The sequence below is a fragment of the Cygnus olor genome, chromosome 3 (assembly GCF_009769625.2).
Source record: "Cygnus olor isolate bCygOlo1 chromosome 3, bCygOlo1.pri.v2, whole genome shotgun sequence".
NCBI lineage: Eukaryota > Metazoa > Chordata > Aves > Anseriformes > Anatidae > Cygnus > Cygnus olor.
In genome coordinates, this window is record NC_049171.1 from 27,244,884 (window position 1) to 27,252,391 (window position 7,508).

At 35.6% G+C, this 7,508-nt stretch overlaps 1 long non-coding RNA gene across 1 annotated transcript; it reads right to left on the reverse strand.

Annotated features, from left to right (window-relative positions):
- Positions 1-4,421: 4,421 nt before the first annotated feature.
- Positions 4,422-7,281, reverse strand: LOC121067646. Its single transcript, XR_005818365.1, has 2 exons — positions 6,749-7,281; positions 4,422-5,198 (listed from the first exon to the last, which is right to left on the reverse strand). It is a non-coding gene; the product is annotated as an uncharacterized LOC121067646 (long non-coding RNA).
- Between the last annotated feature and the right edge of the window lie 227 nt (positions 7,282-7,508).

Sequence of the window (7,508 nt, forward strand, 5' to 3'; positions counted from 1 at the left end):
CTGTCTTTTTCAGTTCTACCTAACAAGAATGCTTTTGTAGCTGAAGGCAGGAAGAAATCAGTCACACATACAGATCTCCCCTTTGCATGCCTTCCCATTGTCTTTGCCCTGCTCTCTCTCCTTTAATTGGGCTAGAGAGAAAACATTTAGCAATCTCTTTCCCTCTTCCCTCTCATTAGACTAACGATGACATATTCTTTTTCCGGAGTGTCTTTAGAAGCACACCATAGCAGCCACTGCTCATTATTAGCACTGGGAGAAGCAAAAGCTTGCGGCTTGATCCTGAATTTATGTAGATGCATGTAAATGAGAAGAAAATTCCTTGAAATCAGATATAATACAGCAGTGAAAAATCAATGCTGAGAGATCAGAATCTGGCTCAGCAACTGTTTTGAGCTTCTCTAACTGTGCATGTAATCCTATACCCTTATCATTTCTAATGAAAGTAAGCCTCTGGTACAATGATACAAACAGATAAACCTCAGACATTTTTTCAATCTTTATAAAATCATATTTGTTTTAACTGACTTCGTGGGTTTATTTTTCAATTTGATTCTCACTTTTGTCTACATACTGACATTGCCTCATGCAACAAATACAACAGTTTTTTTTCCATGCACATGATACTAGAACAGTTCTTTCTTTCCTTTTTAAATTTTTTTTCTTCCTGTAATAACCTCTGTATACTTTAGTTGCTGTTACTAATTACAATCAAACTTACCACCTAATTTTTTACTTCTTTTCATTACCATAAAAGCATTCTCAAATCCTAAAGTCACATTATTGACCTATATTTTATTTGTCTACAGAGCTAGGAAAAAAAAAAAAAGTGATAATTAACCCACAAACAATACAGGTTTCTGAGTACCAAAGGAAAATTAGTTTTAAACATTAATTTGAGCAGGGCGGGCTGAGTAGAAGAATAAACTGTACTTAATATTCACAGAGTGAATAGAAAGTGCAAAAAGGATGCATGCAATAGTCATTGCCTACAACTTAAATGGATTATTAAGAAATCAGAGTTCCTATAATTTTGAAGCCTGTGTTTTAATGTGTTTATTGACTTTCATCAGAACTGTTAGAAGTCTTTAAGACATTTTTTAATTTGCAACACCTCATATTATATCTGAGACAAACATTATGACCCTCCTACAAAAGAATAAACTGAGGCATGGAGGTGTACAGTGGCTACTAGAAGTCCACAAAATCACAGTTTTATCTAAAACAAACTAAAATTGAGAAAACCCTGGGTGAGACTGGAGCCCTGAGTAGTTGATATGGGACTTCTTTGCATCAGCAGCAGTTTTTGTTTTCATCCCCTTTGTTTTTTCCCCCAAATCTAAGTCCCTTGGCTCTTCTGTTGGCCAGTGTCAGCAGACAGGCTTCAGTGCCCCCAAGATGCGTCTAACCCTCTTCAGGGAGAAATCACTTCCAGAGGTATGCCACAGCAGTGTGCGTGCTCATACAGGCAAATAGTGTCAGGACCTGATTGTGTTCCTTTAAAATATGTGCAAAACTAAGGATGATTTCAGTAAAGGAAGAACTGAGCCCAGCATCCCTTACCAGTGGAGCCTGTGAGGCAGCTTCCATGCCAATTCAATCACTGGCCTCTTTGCTGAGGCTGTCAACAAAGGTGCCAATTAGTGCCAGCTGTGATGATGATTTTTGTGATGCCGACACCTGTCCACTATGAACTGGACTGTGACCACCATCACATTTCCCATTAGATGCTGAGCAGCTGTCAGGTGGTTGCAAGGCTGAATGATATATTAGGTTCTGCGCACATCAGTAAATCAGGCAGGCTGTATTGTCTCTAAAATGCCTTTCATGTCAAATTATTTTAATCTCCTTTCAATAATGCAACTGACTTTGTTCCTTTGATTTTAATGTGCTTTCTACCTTATGGATGATTTATTCATATAATATCAGGTAGCATTGTATGACAAAACAAAACAGACTCATATGCTAGTAGAACCAGATTTTAAGCTGCAGACAAGCGCACTTGTAAAAATATACTTACATAGCCTTTTAACAATGTTTGGAGGTACAAATTACATAATTATAATCCTGACTTCCTGCACAATTCCAGCTTCATGGGCACAGAGACATGTACAAAGGAGTGTTTGCAATAGACATATGCAGATTTTGAATGTGTGTAGATTTGAATATAATTCATCCGTTCACTTTAGAGCACAAAAGGAGCTTTTCATGTGTGAATGAAAAAACAGATATGTATGTGTACATGTGCAGAGATCCTGTCCAGAAGACCGTTGCACATGGAGGAGTTAGTGATCCACATAGAAATTACTCTACACAGGCACAGGTCTGCATTATGCTGCACACTAAGCATAACCTTCTATCCTTCTGTGCTGCAGGATAGACTTTGCTGGCTAATTGTAATGAAGCAGCTTGTGGATAGCTCCCACTCAGTACTGATGATTGTACCACCTGTGTGTCCTTGCCTTTATCTGAAACCGCAGTGACAAATTCCCATGTGCACATTTTTCTTTGTCAGTAGACATAGATTTATTTTATTTCACTTTTTTTTTGAAAAGCCCTACAAGAGCTCAAAAGACTAAAATATAGGGTAACTTTTCTATGGAGAAGTTCTACACAGGATGCTGTGCACTGCTTGGAGGCCCATAATGGGGTCCCCTGAAGGGACATAAGACTATCTGTAATATACTCTTTTTCATTACAGTGTTAGCTTTGATAAATTGTATTTTAGGCAGTATTTCATGGTAGCTTTCTTATTGGGATTACAATAAACCAGCGCATCCTGGTGCAAAACCACGTGTGAGAAAGTGTGTGCTGCACATGGTCAGCTGTCTTTTGACTTCTCTTTTTGATCATCTTGCTTCAATAAGAAATTGCATCTTTTTTTTTCTTTTTTCTTCTTCTTCTTTTTTTTTTTTATTTTTATTTTTTTTCCATCTGCTGTTAATTTAATGAATATCCTTCACAGAGGATTACATGATTCTTTGCTTTGAGATGTGACTCTTGGGTTCACAGGTCCAACATTTTACTTTCAGTTACATTCAGTTTTTACTATTTACCTTCTTCATTAAAGAAAGATTTCATGGAAATGTCCAGCCAACATATGATTTACTGAAGATAAGTGAGGGAAGTAGGTACCTCTTAAAGTTTCACTGCAAACTGGTGTATTGGTTCACAAGATGCACTTGATTATCTTGGTTATTTTTCCAAACAGAAATACTGTGATCACCTACTGGAAAAAAAATGAAATAACCAAATAAGCCTGCATAATATATTCAAGGTGTTTCCCATGTTAAATAGTATGTGACACAGTAACAGCATTTTGCATAATCATGAGCAAACTGAAAAAGTATAAATAAAAGCCACTGTCTTCAACTGATATTTGGGACTCACTCTCTAAGAAATGCTGGAGTGTGTGCAATTGGCAACATTGAGTCTTCCCTCAGTACTTTGGGTTCTATATTCAATCATTCCATAACCATGATTTTTAAAGATTAGGATACGACAGCATGTATTTTATTTCTTAGTCGTAGAATTAAATTATATATGGTCAGACTTTGTAATTCACATGATAAAGATACATGGATATGAATTGTGAACAATAATTAAGAACTGAAAAAATAGTTTTGCTCATTATTTAATGTGGGCTGTGTGCTCAGCTGATTGGCAAGCAGAAAAGACCTGTTTTTTTGTCATTTTAGTTTCAGGGGTATTAGCTAAATCACAAGAAACTCAATAGAAACTTTAAATTGTATCTAGTAGATTTTTATTAGGCACATGGAAAACATTATTTTCCATTGGTATTTATGAAAAGAACACCCATCAGGGATCTTTTTCCATAGTTTTGCAAAACCTTTGAAGTTTCAAAATAGGCTGCACATTGCTAATGAATTGAAAATGTGTTCTGCATTACAGTTGCAAAACAAAGGATGCATTTACAATCTCCAGTGGAAAATAAAACAGGAAAAAGTACACCTAAGGAAACATCTAAGGAAAAGTAAAAGGCAAATATATATATATATACATATATTCACTCAAGACGTGGAAAACATATTTTAGGTTTTTTTTTTTTTTTTTTTGACAAAAGCAAAATGGCTTTTCCCAGCAAGAAACTGCATGTAATGTACCATGGAGATTTTTTCTTTTTTTATTTTTCTGGATGTATTCCATAAATGGTGTGGAAAAAAGAGGTTCCATATGATTTCTACTTGCGAGTTCTTGTGCCAAACCATGTAATCCTACTTCAGCCAGCATTACTTGAAGACAGGAATAATATTAGGAATATTATATTTTTTTCTTTAATAATTATGAATATATATATAACTTGTTATATTCTTACTTAATAGCAGACTTCTCATATCTCAGGTGGAATGAATGCAAGTGACTAACAAAGGTGTATGTCATGCTTACTTTTTTTTTTTTAATCTTTAAGCAAAGCATTTTTTCAGTTGTAAAAATAAGATTTAACATGAAGACCAATTTAAAGATTTAAGGAAGCACATAGTGACAGCTCCTTGTATTAATCAAATTGCTAACAACCTATGGGATATACTGCAAATTCCTTTGCCTTCAAACATTTCCATACCTTCAGGGACTCTCCAAAGCAGAACACTTACAATGCATTGTGTGCTGGAATACATTGTTTGTATTCTGCAGTCTATTCAAACTGAAGATGACAACTCTACATTTTAAGCAGGGCTGATGCAGTACGTTATTTGTTGCAGTTCAACACTGCTTTTTGAAACTCACTGCACTGTGTACCTTCTGTTACCATTTCTTCCCATTTTTAAGACTAGAAAATATTGATGGAAATCAGGTCATGTAAGTAGGAAAAAGTATTTTAAAAGACTTCTGCTTCATGTGGATACACCTGAAACAAATACCATGTGTGTTGTCTGTTTGGTTAGCTTAGGCTTTTGAAATCTAGGCAGGATCCCCAGTCTGAACATTAAAGCAGGATGAGATTTATTCTGTACAGTTTCATCATTTGTTACAATCTTTGTCACAAGAAAGGAAGAGGGAACCTTGTGCCATTTTCAGCTCTTGTTTAATATCTTCTTCACAGGAAAACGCTGCCAGGATATTAAACTCATCTGTTCTTTTGGATAATAAGGATGTAGCGTACCATTTTGACCTTTCCAAATGCTCTGTTTCAAATTGCTGTTCATTAGAATTTTTTTCTTGATTAAAGTCTCACTAACCTGTAGAAACAGAATGGAATAAGTCCTAGTCAAGACATAGCATATCAAGCATGATCAAAATAGAACCACATATTGGTATAGCTCAAGGGCTATAACAGACATTAACACATTTAATGCTAGATTATTGATGTATTCAGTCATAACAAAGAAGCTAAAATGATGTTTATTTAAATTTTCCTCGTGACAATTCAGAGTCTTGAGCTGAAGAGCTTCTATTTGGTTCAAGGTCTAATTATTAGAATGTGAAAGAGTCTATTTTGGGGATCTGTAGAAAAGTTTTAGAGAAAAAACTTGTAAGAGAACTGAATTACAATCCTCAAAGGGAAATGTAATTACAAGATAAAATATATATGACTGAGACCCAGATTCTTCTTGGTTGATTTATAGATTCCTAACTTCAGAAATAGATATTAAGGGCAGAAGAAATTGTACATTATTATCAAGTCTATCCTCCTGCATGGCAGAGTCCCAGAATTTCTCTGTCAGCCTCCATAGTTTCAGTCTAAGATGTGGTGTATCTTTCAGAAGGATAAAAGTTGCTCCAACTGTCAAAAAATTCCATTGTTATTTTTCTTGGGGGTGGGGGTGGAAGTGATAGTCAGAATGGAATTCTTGGCTCCCTAATTATACATTCCTTCCTCCTAAATTAGAAGGCTTTTAATTGTCACAGATACTTTTTGCCTGTAGGTATCTAACAGCCGCAGTCAAGTGACTTCTGCCTTAACTAAGTTAGTAGAAAGAACTTCACTTTTGTCTTGCTCTTGGTGCATTTTCCCCTTCTTTTTTTTTTTCATTTCAAAACTATTTTATGTATATATATTTTGATTTTCAATATCCTTTTCAACATGACATAATAACAGATGTCTTTCCAGTAAAAGTCATGCAAATGTGAACAAATAATTCTGCACAAATTTCTGTTTACTGTTTAACTATTAAGTCTTACAAGGGTTATATTTGTCTTCACATAGCATCCCACCATCCAGCTTATTATCTATAGTGACACTATGTCCTCAAAATTACTGCTTTTCTGGCCAATTCAGGAGAAAATCAGACTAAAAGCAAAATAAACTATCAATTGAAACAAAATAAAAACAGTAAAAAGACACAACTTGTCCTTTTGTATAACATTTAAGAAAAAAATCAATACCCTGCTCACTTGTGTTCACAGTTTGGTTTTGCTATCTGTAAATTCTTGTATTACTGGGGCTCTTAGCTGGAAGTTTAAGACTTTAGGTTGTTTTCGTCTTTCTTTTCAATAGACTATGAAAATAATAGTGAAGTGGTTTTGCCTATTGTTAACTTCTGACCTGGAGAACCCCCCAGTCTTGGGACTGACGTTTCAGAATTATATAAACACTCAGTGATAAAGTTACTGCTAATGGTGCTCGGGAGAGAGAACATCTCAATGCTGGTGTCAATGTTATGATTGTCTCCTGAGGGACTGTGTTGTCTGTTAGAGCAATTTGTTAACTGTTGTTTACTTTTTGTGTCTCTATAGGTCAGTAAGCATTTTAAAAGCAGTAGGTAAGAATCTTTGCATTAGCACTTACCAAACCAAAATGTGCAACAGGAAAATTGTATTGGTGGAACACAGAAAACAGCCTTGTCTGGGCAGTAAAAGAGGCAGTGAATTTCTTTTAGGTGGTTTGTATCACACCCACAAGTATTAAGAGATGAACATGGGGATGCAATGACAGGTAACAAATTCACTTGGTTCTCTGTAGGAAAACAGATTAGTACCATTAAGAAGAGCAATAGCTTAAAGTTCTGAGTATAATACACTATCTCAGGCACATTTTTTTTTCCTGAATCTGAACATTGGTATTAATGAAAACCATATTTCCCTAGAAAAGAAGCAGACCTCCAAGGAGCAGTTTTAGCTTCAGGTTATACCAATTGTTTTGCACTATAATGCTGGATCTTGGGAGAAGGCATGTCATCAATCAGGAAGGGGTTACAATGAAACTAGATACTGTATTTACCAGTTTCTCACTTTCAATCTGTATGTACAGCTCAGTACTGAGAGGAAGAAGCAAAGCCAAAGCAAGCAGTTTAGGATCCATTCAAAGATCTAGTATTCATGTATGCATGCATGCGGGTACCCAGGCACCTGCACACACAAACATACACGGTGACCGAAATGTGAACTTGCAACCTTTTCTAGTGTCTATGTATTTCAAATAGCAATATGGCAATGCACCACAGAATGCCCTGTTCTGTTGTTGCAATGCCTTTGAAGCAATAAAATGCATTCTTATAGTATTTTTAATTGGAGGGACTAGAGACTACAGGTACGAACTAATTACTGTA